We start from the raw sequence: 17,388 nt of genomic DNA, 5'->3' as shown, positions 1-17,388 counted from the left end.
GTAGATACTGTCCACTATATCTCTCTATGGATTCACCCCTATCAGTGCAGGTTTATTCCCAATTGCAGCACAAGGAACTGTATTCACAGGTTTCATTTGGCCCTGGCGCAGCTCCACACCCTCAGTGACCCTACAACACTCCTAATCGATTTAGAAAAGGCGTTCAATACATTAGTTGTTATTGCTTTGAGTGTTAGTGCATTTGAGATATGGCCTACGCTTCTTGTCATATGTCACTATACTCTCTAACATAGCCAGAGGCACTAGTGAAGATAACAGAGTCATATCAATGCCAATCCCAAACCGCCAGGACACCAGGTGCCCACTGCCACCCATCCTATTCACACTGGCTATTGAGCCACTCACTATGGGTGAGGTGTGATGGCTAGATGTGGGGATTCTGGTGAAGGGGAGGATCATAAGACTGTATTACCCTCTGTGCAGACGATGTTCTACTCTTTGAGTCATCCTCATGAAACTGGGTAAAATTATTCAATTGTTTAGGGAAGCCTTCGGCCTTCGGGTCAATGATGCAAATTCTAACTTGGTCTAGCTTGTTCTTGGACCAAAGTACAGTAACTGGCAGCCCCAATTACAGATTAAAACACATAGCATCAGTTATCTAGTAGAGCATATAGCATCAAACCTGAACCTCACACATAGTCTAAAGTTAATTCTTAGGGCACTGAGAGATATGGATAGCCGTGTGAAGCTTCCCTTAAATGTCCTAGGAATGGTAGTTCTCTTCAGGGCTTAGCACTGTTTGTGCCCGGTACAAAATGAATTTTTGGCATCATAGCCCCACTGGACCTCCTCCTCCGATTCCCTCACTACCACGAACAAAAGTGTCCCTCATCTCTCCATACCCTGTCTCACATGCATTTTGTTTGTTTTAAAGCACTGGTAAAGGCTGGCTTTACTAATAAGAATGTTTATCTACCCAAACAAACCCTTTTCAGCAACATTAGGAAAAGATCATTAAAGAGTGGGGTAAAAAAAAAACATCACGTCCTAACCTATTTTTTGCAGTTTGCTTGCTGCTCGTTAATGACAGTGCGTACAAGTTACTGTTCTATATTAGGGTTGTCTTGTGAACTGTGGTGACAAAAGGATCTCTGTGATAAAAGCAATAATCCACTCAGCTATCCACATAAAATACAGATCTGTAATCTATACGATACGCTTCCTTTTTCAGCAGGCATATTAACCCTCTGCGCTACTTTGTGCCAAGTCAAAACTGCCACTTGGCAAAACTGATCTCTCTCTCTTTAGCAGGAACATTAATCTCAAGAGCTATCTAGACATTATAATGGTGACTGAAAACTGGACGCACAAGGAAGTCTGCCACAGGTGTTTTTATATCGGAAGTTATTGCTGAACACAATGCCCCGACTGAGGTCAGCGCCTCCCTCCCCAGGTGTGCGCCCAGTGCTGCCGCACCAGTTGCACTGCCCGAAATCCTGCCCTGGCTCTCTTTAAAATGATCATGTGGCCAAGACTGCTCTACTCACTCCAGAATTTCCCTTTAGAAATCCCAAATCCTGGTTTGTGAGTCTGAACGAGAATATTCGCCTTTTTATGGGCGGGTCTACTCCCTCAAATTGCCTTTGATGGTGGAATGGGTATGACAGACATGCGACTGTACTATTGGGTGTCACACATTCTACTTATCAATGATAGGCTATTTAGAGTGTGATTATCTAGCATTTGAAGCAGAACTAGTGCTTCTGGGTGATGACAAACTCCTAGATATACTATATGGTAGACTGGTGCCTTGAACCCTACCAGAAGAAGCTAGTGTGACCTTGCCGTGATGGAACAGTGCACTCTCTTGGATTAGATAGTACAGAATAGTTTTTGAGGGGAGGAATACATGAATAATCTCCTTGAGGTTCTATAATCTCAGCCAGATTGAAACTAATACAGCTAAAATTCCCACATATGGCCTACTTTACACTCCAGTCTGTGGCATGCAGGCAGGACTCCCTCCCTACACTGTATTCAATGTGCCCCTGAAGGCCATTTCTTTCCACGTAATGTGGTGGCCACCATTGATTAAGGAATACTGGTCTACTATCCTTCGACTCTGTTGAAAGTACTGAGCGGGGAAGTTGAATTAACGCTTTGCTGACCTGGGGATCCTGTAGGATTGGTGGCGGCCATGGGGAGCACACAATGGTAGGTGCGAACACTGTGCTGCTGAATCACGATATTCCCATCAGCGTTTGCCGGCACAGGCAGCTCGGTGGGGTGGGGCAGGGCGCAGCGGGGCAGGGGGGTGGGGTGGGGGGGAAGCCGACAGATGACAGAATAGGTATTATTTATTTATTTAATTATACCTATTCCGTCGTATGTCGACACTCGGCCCACCGTGTTTGCCTGTGCTGGTCGCCGCTGTAGGAAAATCTCACTATGGGATGGTGGGAGAGAGAGTTTTTATTGGCAGAACAACATGAGCAATATCTGAACCACATTGTTATTTGGTTACGCTATATCAATTACTTATTTGTGATATGGGATGGAACAGTCCAGGAATTTGAGGAATACATTACCAACAAATACTAGAAAACATTGTTAAGCATGCATTTGAATTGAACTGGATTGGCACCAAAACCAAACAATTTTTTGAGACAAAATTTCCAAGAAGACCGAAGCTATACATGCTGCCAAAGATTCATAAGGATATTCATAATCCTCCTTTCAGGCCCATTGTCTCGGCTTGTGGGTCCATCTCTGAGCCTATTGGTAAATTTGTGGACAAATTTTTGCAGCCTATTGTCCAAAAAAGCGTCACCTACATTAAAGACACTACCTCTTTTTTGAACTTGTTGAATTTGGTTGAACTTGAAAATGGTGTATCTTATAGTTTGTGTACTATTGATGTAGTAGCGCTATACACTTCAATACCCCATAATGAAGGCCTTGAAGCATTGGAATGGAGCCTGTTAAGAAGCGAATTAGATGAGTCACAAAGATTATTTATCATGGAACTCATGCAATTTGCTTTGTATTGCAGTTATTTTGAATGGCAAAACAACTTCTACAATCAAACGAGTGGCACATCTATGGGATTCGGGGGGGCTCCCTCGTACGCCAACATTTTCATGAGCAAATTTGAAACTGATCACATCCTTGACAATAATATGTGGAACGAAGGCATTATCATGTACAAACGGTACATTGATGATTTATTCTTTATTTGGAAAGGATCACGCTCACAACTTGAGGAGAATATTTCGACATTGAACTCACACAATGACCGGATAAAATTCACCTATCACATAGTTGAAAAAAGCATTACATTTTTGGACGTCATTGTCAAGCTTGATCACAACCAAATTTCGACTCAGCTACATATTAAAAAGACTGACAGAAACTCCAGTTTACTTTTTCAGAGTTTCCATCCTGAAACGTTAAAAAAACATTTACCAACTTCGCAACTTATCAGAATAAAACGTATCGTATCCAACAATGAAGATTTAACTAAGTCTATTGAACAACAATTGATTAAGTATCGACAAAGGGGCTACCCAGAGAGTGTGTTGAAAACATCTGCAGATAAGGTATCATTGGTACCTAGAGTTAACCTTCTTCAAGAAAAAACCACAGACAAAAAAGACAAAAATAAAACTGTATGTGCGTTGAAATATTCCACTGAATCATCACAAATCAAGAAAATTATAAACAGACATTGGCGAATCATCTCCATGGAACCAGATCTTGTCGATCTTTTTGACAATAAAATCACATTCGCTTTTCAACGTTCCAAAAACATTAAAGAAATCTTGAATACACCCAAGAAATTGACTAAACCATGGCGAGGTATGCTTCAATGTCAAAACTGCACCCACTGTGGTAATGTAATAATCGGCAACAAATTCAATCACCCTACAAAAGGTTACTCCATAGCTTTACATCACACAAGCACTTGCGATACAACTAATTGTATATATGCCATTAAATGCCCCTGCGGAAAAATATACGTAGGTCAAACTGAGAGGAAAGTAAAAATTCGTATCTCAGAACACAAGAGTAACATCAGAACAAATAATTTAAAATCATCTGTGGCATCACATTGGATTGAAGCTGGTCACCAAATCTCTCAACTGCGTTTTACAATACTTGAAAAGATCACACAACGTCGAGACATGGATCCTGTAAAACAAAGACTAAGGACTGAATATTTTTGGATTAAAAAGCTAAATTGTTCCCATCCCATTGGGTTGAATGACCGCATAGAATATGCTTGTTTTCTCTAGTCTGCTGATTACAGTTACATTGGTAAATCGTGTTATCCGGTCCCGTATTTCACTGTTTATAATTCATGAATTATGTTACGGGATGATGATGTTTATTAACATATTCAGATTTTGTCTATATTTTTCACTTATTATTTTCCACTTCTATGTACATTTTCTTTTCTCAAACCTTTTTCTTTCTTCATTAACTTTATTGAAATGTTGGTCTTTTCTCTGGGGTTTCGACTTGTCTGGCCGCTTCATTGGCCGTTTGCGTCTACATTCCTGTTAACTTGATGCCCATTCGTTGTGATTACGTTAACACGTAACCGATTGGCTTATACTGTCCATTCCCACATCACGTCACTTTAGCTTATATATATCAACCTATCACAGGGTGATTTAGATTTGTCATCTAGTTCGACGTTGAACTTTCACGCCGTCCGTAGAGCCTTAGACATGTGAAAACCGTTTGGTTTCCAGTAAGTTCATGTTAAATACGCTCTTTCCGGGTTTTAAAGGGACCTTTTGGTACTTTCTTTCACTCGTTTTATGCTGGCGCGTTTCTTTTTTACTGAATTTTGAACCTGGGTTATCTGCATCTCTCCTTAGCACACGCTTCGTTATTATTTTTTCAATTACACATTTATTACTCGCATGTATTGTTCACTTCCGTTCATTTTCTGCTCCCCAGCTTAAATATTTATTTACCGCTCGTTTCGTTAATTTTCTTTCATTTGGTTTGTCTTCATCACAGTTTATGTATTTTGGTCTGTACACGTGATTTTTTATGCATTGATTTAACTGTTCAGAGTTGTTTCATTTGCTTGGGATAGTGAACCTAATGGTCCTGTTTCATTTCATTTGTAGACCCCTGAAGAAGGGTCAGATTATTGACCCGAAATGCATTGGGTGGATGTCTAATGTGCTCAAGAAGAACAATTCTTTGTTATGTATGATTACATTTGGAAATGATATTTCAACGAGAGACTCAATCGGATGAATTTGTCGAAACTCAATCTATGAAGTAAATAAATTGTTGAAGAAACTTTATCAGTTTCATGGTTCACTGAGTGCCCTTGTCCTGCGAGAAGGTGATTCTTCTCACTACACAAGAATAATACATTACGAGCCTCAATAGTAATCGAGATACTATTTAATTGACGTATATCATCAGTCAAGATAAGAATTTGTTCTTGGATACATTGGAATACGTTGAAAATCAAAGGTTGGAGACAACACTATTTAGAACAAGCAGTTGCAATGCTATTGGTCTCATTTGTTAGTTATTTGCGTTGTAAATTGTATTGTGTTTTACATATGTTTTTTGTTTATAGTGGAGTGGATGTATGTTGTTTGTAGTGGAATTATGTGGTTTGCATTGGAGTTGTTGTGAAATTGTGTGGTGTGAAATGATGTGGTATGTAGGGTATTTGTGTATTGGAAATATGCGGCATGGTGAATAGATAAGAGTGAGAACTGTATAAATATATCAAAAGTAAGATTGAGAGGGATAGGTAGTTTGTATATGAAGTGCTAAATGAACTCTATGTAGAGTAGTAGAAAGAGTGTGTGAGGAAGAGAGAATGAAGGGGAGAGAAAGTTATAGGCACATAAAGAGATTGCGCTTGTGTACGCAGAAAACACTAAATGGAGAGTAGGAGAGCGTGTGTTTTGCGGTTTGGATTTCAAAAAAAGTTATGATAAAGAAACTGTGCTGAAAGACCTGAATGAACCAATATAAGCGATGTTGGATGAGTGTGTGCATTGGAATTATGTGGATAGTATTTATGGAGTAGTAAATGTAGTGGTATTGTGCGTTGTGGAGTGACGTATTGTGTGCAATTATGTGGTGCGGTACTGAATTATGTGGCATGACGTGGAATTGTGTGGTGTGTATTGAGTGTATGTGGTGTGTAGGGGAACTGTGTTGTGGAGTGGAATTTTCTGCAGTGGAATGGAATTGTGTGAATTTGAATTGTGTTGTGTGAAGCTGTGACACACTGAGTGAAAATATGTGGAGTGGAATTATGTGCCATGACTTGGAGAGTATTAATGTGGAGTGTTGCATGGCATGGAGTAGATTTATGTGGAGTGTAATTATGTGGTGTGGAGTGTAATTTGTTTGTGTGGTATGGAATTGTGTGGATTGGATGTATGTGGTTTGTTGTGTAATTGTGTTGTTGAGTTGAATGATGTGGTTTGGTGTTGAATTATGTGGTGTGGAATGGAAATGTGTGGAGTTGAATTGTGTGGAAGGAAACTGTGGTGTTGGGTGGAACTATGCTGATTGGAATTATGTTGCATTGTCTGGAGTATCTATGTGAATTGTTGCTATGTGAGTGGTTTTGTGTGTGGTGTATTTATGTGGTATTGAGTAGAGTGTAAAATGTGGAGTTGAATCATATTGCGTGTAGTAGTATGGTGTTGTGTTATTTATTTCATGGTATAACCCCGAGTTAGGTTAGGTGATGTCACACTATGTTATTGAAGCTATTTTGTTTATGGTTCAGAAAAAAGAAATCATTGTATTTGCCTCTGCATTTTCTTTAAATTAAGCTGTGCAGGGATTTGCAGGAGGGCAGTAAAAACATTTCCTTGACAGAACGGATCTGTCCAGAATTATAGAGAGAGGCACAAATATGTTTCTGAACGGCACAGGTGTATATGAAACTGTATTTTGTTGAACAAAAATAAATATATCTATGGGGTGGTGCTCTGAAATATGGACATGCCGAGTTCAGAAAGATGTACTACCATGAAATTAAAAGTTATATATAATCTTCCATTTTTGCCAGTGAAACTGATAAAATAATAATAATAATCCACATTTGAAAAGCACGAACAATCACCCGTAAGGGGATCTAGGCGCTGGGGGCCGTCGGGAAGATTAAGCAAGCTATTGCCCAGAGTCACATGGTGCTGGGCTAATCTGCCGCCGGCGCCGGGGATCGAAACCGTAATCCCCAGATTCCGGAGTCAGTCGCCCTGGCCGCGGCACCACTCCCCTTCCCTTCCAAAAAAGACATCGTCGATTTTTCCCCCCGCTAATTAATATTGGTGTGTGCTCTGCTTGGACGTGTTTTCTGCAGACAGGGAATAAAAGGCACGCACCTTTTATTCATCTCCCACCTCGGTTATGTGCAGTGGGCTATCCGTGTGTGCTACAGGTTTGTGTCCCTTGGAAACACACAAATTTAGGAGTTGTCAAATGGGGCCATGCTTTATATACAAATTAAACTGCCTCAAGAATTTGATGGTATTCCTTGGAAACGATCAGTATAATCTTTGATTGTGGTTGCCCTATTGAGATGAACAGTTATAGAACCAAATTCTGCCAGATGTGTATGCAGTATCTTCATTAGACATTAACATCTGACGTGTGTTTGAACAGATTTTATAACTTTGAAGTTTACCACATGCCGCCCGTTTCGGTGTGGCCTGTTTTTTTTTATGTATGGAATGTGCGTGTGAGGTTAAGGTACTGCACATCTGTAAATCTGTGTGGTATTGTTTTAAACCGTAATGGAAAATTTTACCGTATCCTCATATAGAAGTAATAACAGGCTACAGGGCGTGACATTTCTCACGTTGGCAAGTAATCCTACGAGGAAGCAGGCTGTAGTCTCGGCGTCAGTTCATCACCCTGTGATTCTGAATAGTACGTGTCTGTTCATAGCATAACAAAACACTCGGCAATCAGGAACTCTACACATCCTTACCAAACTCAAAATCCTACGGCTTCTGCACATATATCAGAGGTCGCGATTCGAAAAGTACTATCTGTTGCAGATGTCATTTTTATCTCTTTACACACAGCATGGTGGAATGTCACTGTAAAAATATACATTGGTGGTTGTAGCACATCTAGTATCGAAATGGGGTGTTTGATTACGTTCAGCCACTGACTAGTGTTAAAAATATGTTGACCGAACTCCATTAGGTGTGACAGGAAAGGGAGAGGTGCAAGAAGTTGGGAAAAGCGTCTGGGGGGAGCAGCGCCGCCATGTTCATCCCTCAGCCTGAAGGGAATTAATGACGCAGCAGTATATTCTGTACAAATCCTGCACGTTGTCGTGCCTAACGTAGGTGAAACGCAATAAAGAAAATAGTACACGTACCGTGTAACAAACAAGTAAAGGGGCCAGTAGCCATGGGAGGTTCCAAATGAAGACAAGGCCGTACTAAGGAGGGACTAACAAGCCTAATGACGAAAGACAATGACACAAGCCAATTTAAAATATGGGCGGGCTGTGGGCGCGGCTTCTCTCCCATACTCTACTACAGCAGTCTCGCAGAGCGAGCAGCGCATGCGTGCTAATGCTAGGCTCGACCTAAAAAATACTGCTACAAACCATGTTCTCTTTTAGAGCAAGCAGAAGAACGAACTGAATGTGTATCAAGATCAGAATCATAGACAAAGAGACGCGATCCAAACATGTACACAGGCTCTATCATTAAAAAAATATGCAATCAAAGAAAAAACTGATGAAATTAGAAAAATAACTTGTAAAAGTACATTTGTGGTATACATCTGGCAATGTCTTTGTGATTTAGCATATATTGGAAGCACTTGTCAATTACAAAAAACGGATTTTTGAACACTTACGGGCAATCATGAACGATGATCTCGGCTATCCTTAGCAAGACACTCCAGACTATCACACAATTAAAATAGAACACCCTTAAGGTTTTTGAGGATTGATATTCAACAAAAATCAGTAATGGGTTGTGATAAAATGCGCCTATTTCAACAACTTGAATCAAAATATATAATCAAGTACAAGATAAAATCCCCTAATGGACACAATTTAGATAAGGAGCTTCACATTCACTTATGAATCATATATCCCTTTTTTGAGAAAAGATAATAATTCAAGTATTCATTCCAGAAGTTTCATGGACTTCTATTTTTGGATGTGTTCATATGTTCAAAATTATTTCTTAGATTTAGTTTCATTAGAAGAATGGTGTGAAAATATTGATGAGTTTTTTAGATTTGTGAATATATGGATTGTCTATTAAAGAATGTATAATTGGTAAAAATGTGAAGACCCATCACACTACAACAATTTTACATAATCAATTATGGGTGGTGCCAATCTCCCTTAGATCTGGCACACTCCTCACATTCCTTTACCCACAAGGTAGCGTCCTTAACCAATGACTCACACCAAAAATATCGTCGAAGCAGACGCACAGTCTTTGTAACTCCGGGATGACCTGCCATAGGCGTTACATGGCACCAGCCAAACGCCCTCTTCCTGATCTTAACATTGGGCAAGTACAAACACTCTCCCTGAAAAGGCAGCCCTTGTCTCACTACCCTTCCAGTTTTACAGGCTGCCCATTGTTCCCACGCCTTCAAAGACCTGGAACTTTTAACCATTTCCAGGAAATTCTCCGCCCGAACCACACACACTACTTTGGTTGCCTGAATAATGGCCTGAGGAACCGCTTCTCGCTGTTCTATTGGTATAGCTTGCCGGGACAAGGCGTCTGCTTTCTTGTTGTCAATGCCAGGTCTATAGGTTACAACAAAGTTGTACTCGGCAAAGAAAAGCATCCATCGCATTTGTCTCTGTGTCAAATGCCTAGCCGAAGTCATATACTGGAGGTTGCGGTGGTCGGTATAAACGGTCACCGCGTGGCAGGCCCCCCACAGATATTGCCTCCACTCCTGAAAGGCACGCTTAATAGCGAGAAGTTCTTTTTCCGCTATTGTATAGTTGACCTCCGCAGGGCTCAACTTTCTTGACAGATATGCCACAGGATGGAGGTGGCCCGAGTGCGCATCTCTCTGAGACAGAACAGCCCCTATGGCTTCCTCCGAAGCATCAGCTTCCACCACAAAGGGATGTTCCAACACCGGATGTGCCAACACCGGCGCCGTGGTGAACGCCCTTTTTAAGGCCTTGAATGCTTCGTCGGCCTCTCTGGTCCATGTAAAAGGTACCCCCTTTCTTAATTTTTTTTTTTTGAAAAAACCTTTATTATTCACAGTTTCATCATCCTATAGCATACATTCACCATCTAAGGCGTTGAATCAGTTATACAATAAGCACATGGTTCCAGACAGTATGACACAGCCATTCAGCCGGCAACCCAGGGGTCCGGCGGCGTTGTACGTGTTGGCATTATCACAGGAATCAGGTGTGCGCTTTGTTAAACAGCAGGTCTATGTTGTTTTTTGGTGGTTTATCGTGGTGTTCCTTATTCGTGATATCAGCGACAAAGGATGGCGCTGTAGTCCAGCCCGCATCGCGGTTAACTCGGTCGCCCCTCAGGTCTCCATCTGGAGTCGTGTAGGACACCGTGGTGAACCTCAAGCGTAAAGGCCTTTGGTCAGTACAGCGTCAGTGTCGTGCTCGCAGTGCGGGCCGGAGCGCGGCAATAACGTTTCGGTATAGCTCACTGAGACATAGATGCTAACGTTTAGATCCGGCGAATCCTGTCTACAGCTTCGCCGTTCGAGTCTATGTGCAGGCTACGTGGCGCGCCTCCGTCCCCCCGGTGCTACACCCCTCAAGCCGCTGATTATCGGGGTACGCCTGGTATTCAATACAGTGTGCTCTTGTCAAGATCTTGCTGCTCGCTCTGGGCGTACCCGTCCCTGTTAGGGTGTGTGCGTCATCGCTGCTCTGCTGTCAGTAAGCGGGCGCACTAAGTAGGGTAGCGCTTCGGGGACGCCTGACAACGCATCCACCGTCTGTTATCTGTGATTAGGTAGGAGTCCGGTCAGGGAACTCGACCAGTAAACAAACTGTCCCCTGCGCTTATACGGCGATAGGGGGAGTAGGGGTTAGGTTTATAAATTCAAACGGAATCAAGGGGGAGGGGGGGGGAGGAGATCATCCTGTGTTAGAGCGGGGGGGCGAGCAGCCGCCGAGCGGGGCGCAGCGGAACCGCGCGGTACACGCGGGCAGCAGCGGGCCGGGGGAGGGAGGGGAGGGGGCTTCCTGGCAGGTTGGGATCTCAATGCGCCAACGCCCACACCCTTTTTCCTGGTGCATAGGGTGCTCCGCTGTGTTGGGGAGGGAGCAGCAGGGCAGGGTGAAGCAGTCGTGCCTTCCCGTCTGGGCCCTCAGCTAGGCATTGTGCGTGGTGCTTCGGATCATGGGAGCAGTGTTCGCTGGGTGCGCGCTATAGCCGTGCGGCGGTCAATCCCTGGCAGCAGTCTCATTTAGGGCGGGAGTAGGGGCCACCAGGGGGCGAGCGGAGGGAGGCGGGGGCTAGCTCCGTCGCATTCTTAGGGCTGTCGTTGCCAATCAGCAAGAGAGTGACAGATTCTAGAGGCTCAGGTTATCCCACGGTCCTGGCAGGCCATCTGAAACGCTTTGAGGAGGTTATCCCAAAGCTGGGCGATGGGGAACTTCCGGAGCCCCGCGGTTTCCTCACGGAGGAGCACCGCGCTCTCCGCTTGTGCCCAATTAACGAAGGAGGCTTTCCAGTGTCTGATGTGTGGGGGGGTCGTGGCCTTCCAGTGTTTAGTGAGCAAGCGTTCGGCCGTTATAAGTCCCATGTCCCAGAAGCGTGCCTGCACTTTGTTATCTTTTGTGCGCTTATACAGCCCTAATATGCCCGCTTCCCACGTGCGCGGCAGTTGCCCGTCAGTGTCGCGCGCGAGTAGTGTCAACACTTCGTCCCAATATGTCTGTATAGCAGGGCAGTGCCACAGCATGTGTAGGAGGTCCGCTCCCAGTAGCGAGCAGCGCTGGCAAGCTGCATCCGTCCGCAAGAAGTATCTATTAATCTTATCGGGAGTGAGGTATGCGCGTTGCAGTACGTAGTATTGTATAGTTTTAAAACGGGGGTTACATGGGATGTTGGTCGGGCCGGCCAGTATCAGTGCCCATTCTTTGTCTGTCCAGTCTCGTCCCCTGTCTGTCGCCCAGCGTTCCCTCAGTGGTAATGTGGATGGTTGCGAGTGTGCCTGCAGTGCCTGCGCTAGCCAGTGTATGATGTGTGAGCCATTACCCATAACATGCTGGTGTGCGTCGAGAGCTCTACTGCGATGTCGCCCCAGGAAGCTGTGAGCGTGTGCAAGAGGGAGGCGTGCAGTAGGAACTGCCCCGCCGGGAGGGCCGTGTCATCAGCCAGGTAGGCGAATGTGAGTAAGTCACCATCTGCGTATAAGTCACCCAGCGTGTCTACCCCCACGCGCTCCCAGCTAGCCAAGTGAACCTCTGTGAGCGGCCCCGTCGGGCCAGGCGTGCCCAAGAGCGGTAAAGTAGGGGCATATGGCGTGGTCGCGCGTGTGAGACGAAGGCACCGCAGAAAACACCTGTGTGCCACCGCCAGGTATATCTGGGAGGGGCATAGCGCGCGGGTTATCGGGTGGAATAGCGTATGTACTTGCGTTCGTGTCCAGGCATCTGCATACGAAGCGGTGTCCTCGAGTTGCTTGCCACTCAGCCATCCCGCCACCCATTGCATCTGTGCCGCGAGGTAGTATAGTTCCATGTTTGGGACTGCCAAGCCCCCCCGAGTCCGTGGGCATGTATAGTTTGGTCAGCACCACGCGCGGTCTCCCCTTGTTCCAGATGAGGCTGCGCAGCAGCACCTCTAGCTCGCGGAATAGCTTGGTGGGAACATACATAGGCATGTTCGCAAAATAATAGAGTAGCCGAGGCAGCACAATCATCTTGGTCAATGCTACGCGGCTAGGCACGTTAAGGGGTAAGGTGTTCCAGAAACTAATTTGTGCTCGGATAGAAGCTATCGCTCGAAGGAGGTTTCCCTCCAAAACGTCTGCTGGTGTTCTGTATATTCGTATCCCCAAGTAGCGGAAGGTGGTGGGGTACCACTGCAGCCTGTCCCCTCCCAGCCGGATGTCGCATTCAGGCGTGTCTGGGCTAAAGGGATAGGCCCCTGACTTGGACCAATTGACTCTCAGGCCCGATACCTCCTCAAAGGTGCGGAAGATGTTTGTAAGGGAGGCGGGGATGGCATTTATGTCTCTGACGTACAGCAATAAGTCATCCGCGTACAGTGACACTGCATGCAGACCGTCCGCCAATGGGATTCCCCACTCCAGCCCGTGCGTCCGAAGAGTCGCGGCCAGAGGTTCCATGGCCAGAGAAAACAGCAATGGCGACAATGGGCAGCCCTGTCGAGTGCCTCTGCGGACCCGGATGGCGGCTGAGAGGAGGCGGCCCGTGCGGACTCGGACTGTCGGTCCGCCATAAAGAAGGTCGACCATGGCTCTGTACCCTCCCCCTAGCTGATACTGCTCCGTGACTGCACTCAGGTACGGCCACTCGACTGAGTCAAAGGCCTTCTCCAGGTCCAGTATCAGGCATCCCGCTCTGGGCCATTGCTGTGTGGCGTATTCTTGCACCCGAAAGAGGCGTCGGATGTTGTAGGAGGTGTGGCGTGTGGGGACAAAGCCATTTTGGTCCCGGTGCACCAGGCTGGGTACATGAGGGGCCAGCCTCCTGGCTAGCGCAGAAGCCAGGATCTTATAATCCGTTTTGAGCAGCGCCAAAGGGCGGTAAGAACCCACCTGTGTGCTATCCTTGCCTGGTTTAAGAATAGAGACCAGCGTGGCCTCATTTAACGTGGGGGGTAAAGCGGCGTCTTCTGCTGCCGCATTATACATTCTCAGTAGTTCCGGGACGAGGATGTCCGAGCCGGCCTTGTAAAGCTCAGCTGGCAGCCCATCCGGGCCCGGGGTTTTGCCATTTGACAGGTTGAAGATGGCTTCTCGGAGCTCGTCCGACCCGAGCGGAGCTCCCAACTCGTCCTGCTGCGCAATAGTCAGTTGTGGCATTTGCAGGGGGGAGAGATAGCTGGTTATATCAGGATGAGGGACAGAGAGGCGGGAACAATACAATGCTTCATAGTGGGTGATAAAGGCGTCATGTATGCTAAGCTGCGTGTATACTAAGTCCCCCCCTCCCGTCCGTATGGCCGCCACTGGGGCTGAGCGAGTTTCTTGTGAGATCAGCCACGCTAAAAGTTTGCCAGGCCTGTCGCTGAGGTGGTGTGTTCTCGCCAAGTGCGCAGCATAGTTGACATTTCGGAGTCGCTCTAAGAGGCACGAATGTTCCGTGTGGGCTTCGTGTAGTGGGTCCTCAGCGCCATCCAAAGCCCCTTCCTCCCTTGCGAGTAAATCAGACTCCAACCTAGTTAGGTCCCTCTCCAGTTGGTGCCTCACGTGGCCTTGTGCACGCAGACAGTGTCCTCGGAGCACTACCTTGAAGGCGTCCCACTCCACCTGGGGAGTGGATGCCGTACCGGTGTTATCTTCAAAATACTGCGCAGCACGTGCAAGTAAGGAATCACGGAAAGCCGTGTCTAGCAGCAGTGTAGGTTGTAGACGCCATGTGGGCACATGGGGGTGCGGGTGGTCCCAGGTTATGGACATGAAGTGCGGGTTGTGGTCTAAGTGCGTGCGGCCCATGTAATGCGTGTCTGTCACGTGGGGTAGGAGGTCAGTGGAAGCCATGAACCTGTCCAGGCGGACATATAAGTAATGAGCGCCAGAGTAGTAGGAATATGTTCGGGTTGCGTGTTCGCCAAACGTCATGCAGATCCCACCGTGCGGCCCACTCCAGTAGTGCTTTTGTGGCTCCCCGAGTGGAGGCGTTAGCTGGGGGTGGGGAGGAGCGGTCCAGTGTTATGTCTAGAGTGCAATTATAATCGCCTCCTATTATCCACGAGGTTGCATGCCAAGGTGCCATGGTCGCTGAGAGCCGCGCCAGGAAGCTGCCCTGATCAACGTTGGGGGAGTAGAGGGACACTAGTGTAATATGTTGGCCATCTAGCCTGCCCTGCGCAGCGGCGTACCTACCCTCCCGATCCACTACAATATCTGTGGCTTCCCAAGGGGTCCCAGGGCGGATCCATATCAGTGTTCCGCGTGCGTATGAGGAATAGTCCGTTGCATATAGTTGTCCCCGCCATCTACGGTGCAGCGCCCGCACCTCAGCTCCGCTTAAGTGAGTTTCCTGGAGCAGCGCTATGTTTATTTTATGTCGCTTTAGGTATGAATAAATGTGAATAAATGTGATAGCGCCTAGCCGGTGTGTGCATTCCCCTGACGTTCCAGGTTCATATTTGTACATTAGCCATAGCGGTCGTGTGTGTGCGCGCCTCCCGCTCCCTCCCAAGGCGGGGCCCCCAGCTCAACGGCCCCCCAACTCCAGTGGTCCGCTCCCATCGCACAGCAAGGATTAGTGTTGCGTGTGCGGTGCCATGATCTCCAGTGGGGTAAGGGGGTAGGGGAGAAATGGAGAACATAATGCCTCAACATGGCAACAATACCATAAATACCAAAAGGTCGGCTGCACAACATCTCGCCGTCCAAACACTCAAGTGAGCTCGTAAACTATACAGTCTTAGGGGGATCTTGTGGTTTGTAGTTTATCAGTAAGCAAAACAGTGCAGTCTTGGAAGAGCCCGGCATCCCTCCCGGGCGAAGTGTGGAGGCCGCTGCTGTCCGTCGGACGCCTAGTTTCTGCCGCTCAGTGTCGCAGCAGCTGCATGCCCAAATGTCAGTCAAGTGTGGGCAAGGGTGTCAGGGGGGGCATACCCCTCTCCAAGTGATTCATGTGACAGCGAACCGACAGGAGAGCACCGTAGGGCGCATTTGCGTATCTGTGATTTGGGTAATTGAGTCTCGTGTCTATGATTAGAAAATTTACTTACAGTGCCGGGCTCCGTGTTCAGACCCCCCAGGGTGGCGATGGTGCGGGTGCAGGTAGGCCCAAGACATTTCCATGGGAGGGCGGGACAGCTATGCAGGGACCTAGGCAGATCTGCGCCACGCGGTAGGTGGCAGTCCGCTACCGGGTTCCCATCAGCCAAAGAGATCTGCTGTTTGCGGCGTGACCTCCGGGGGTCCCCCAGAGCTCTGGGTATCCGGGATACCATAGATCGCCTCATCATCCGTTGAGGACACAGCCGGGCTGGCGCCCGGATGGAGTGATGGCGCCGGGGAGTTGCTGATTGCCGCCACCTTGCGTAGGGCGTATCGCTGCTCTTGTTAAATGAGTTCCACCGTTGGGGAGTGAATCAGCGCTTCTCGGACCAGTGGTGGCGTGGGCGACCTGCGGCGGCGTCGTCGCCTTGGTCCTCGTGTCCTTTCCGTGGTAGTAGTTCCCGGCGTTCTCCTCGGTGCTTCGGGCATTCCTCCATCCAGCCAGGCCTCCGCTTCCTCCGGGCTCATGAAGAAATGCGTCTTGTCTCACGCTATCACCCTCAGTTTGGCAGGAAAAAGCAGCGAGTACTTAAGGTCCGCTTCGCGCAGACGTTTTTTTACTGCCAGGAAGGAGTGCCTCCGTCTCTGTACTTGCACCGTGTAGTCTGGAAAGAACATCACTGCGGCGTTGTCTATGGTGATTTCCCCTAGTTTCCTGGCTTCGCGCAATATGGCGTCGCGATCCTTGTAGTTGAGAACCCGAAGGAGAAACGGTCTAGGGTTAGAGCCAGGGGGGAGCGGTCTCGTGGGCACTCGATGGGCTCTCTCTACCACAAAGTAGGGGGAGAGTGCGCTTTCCGGTAGCAGTTCTCTTAGCCATTCCTCCACCCTGCGAGTCGGATCCGCTCCTTCCCACGAGGTACTCCCTTTCTTAATAACCTAGTTATGGGGACAGCCTTCTGGGAAAACTGTACAATGAACCGGCGGTAGTAATTGGCGAACCCCAAAAAACTCTGCACTTCCCGCACGTTTTTTGGGGCCGGCCATTCCTGAACCGCCCGGACCTTCCGATCCGACATCTGCAACCCCTTAGGACTGAGGTTCACCCCCAGAAATTCCACCTCATGTACCCCAAACTCGCACTTGCTCAGTTTCACATATAAGTGATGCTCTCTCAATCTCTCCAAAACTTGTCTCACATGGTCCGTATGGCCAGATTCATCCTGAGAGTATATCAATATATCATCGATATACATGACCACAAAACGATCTACGTACTCCTTCAACACATCATTAATGAAGAATTGGAAAGCCGCCGGTGCATTGCAAAGCCCGAACGGCATCACCAAATATTCATAAAGTCCATAACGCGTCTTGAACGCCGTCTTCCACTCATCCCCCTCGCGTACTCTGACCAGGTGATAAGCCACCCGCAAATCCAAACGGGTATAGATCTTTGCTTCCCTCACCTGATCAAGCAGCACTGAGATGAGGGGGAGAGGATAA

At 47.2% G+C, this 17,388-nt stretch overlaps 1 protein-coding gene across 1 annotated transcript in view; it reads left to right on the top strand.

The window, feature by feature from the left end:
* APOO (apolipoprotein O) overlaps positions 1–17,388 on the top strand; it is a 999,638-nt gene that overhangs the window by 685,053 nt on the left and 297,197 nt on the right. The gene's annotated exons all lie outside the window — the stretch shown is intronic.

This window comes from Triturus cristatus, chromosome 8 (assembly GCF_964204655.1).
Source record: "Triturus cristatus chromosome 8, aTriCri1.1, whole genome shotgun sequence".
NCBI classification, from domain to species: domain Eukaryota; kingdom Metazoa; phylum Chordata; class Amphibia; order Caudata; family Salamandridae; genus Triturus; species Triturus cristatus.
Note: the sequence above shows the minus strand (reverse complement) of the source record. Positions and strands in the feature narration are given on the sequence as shown.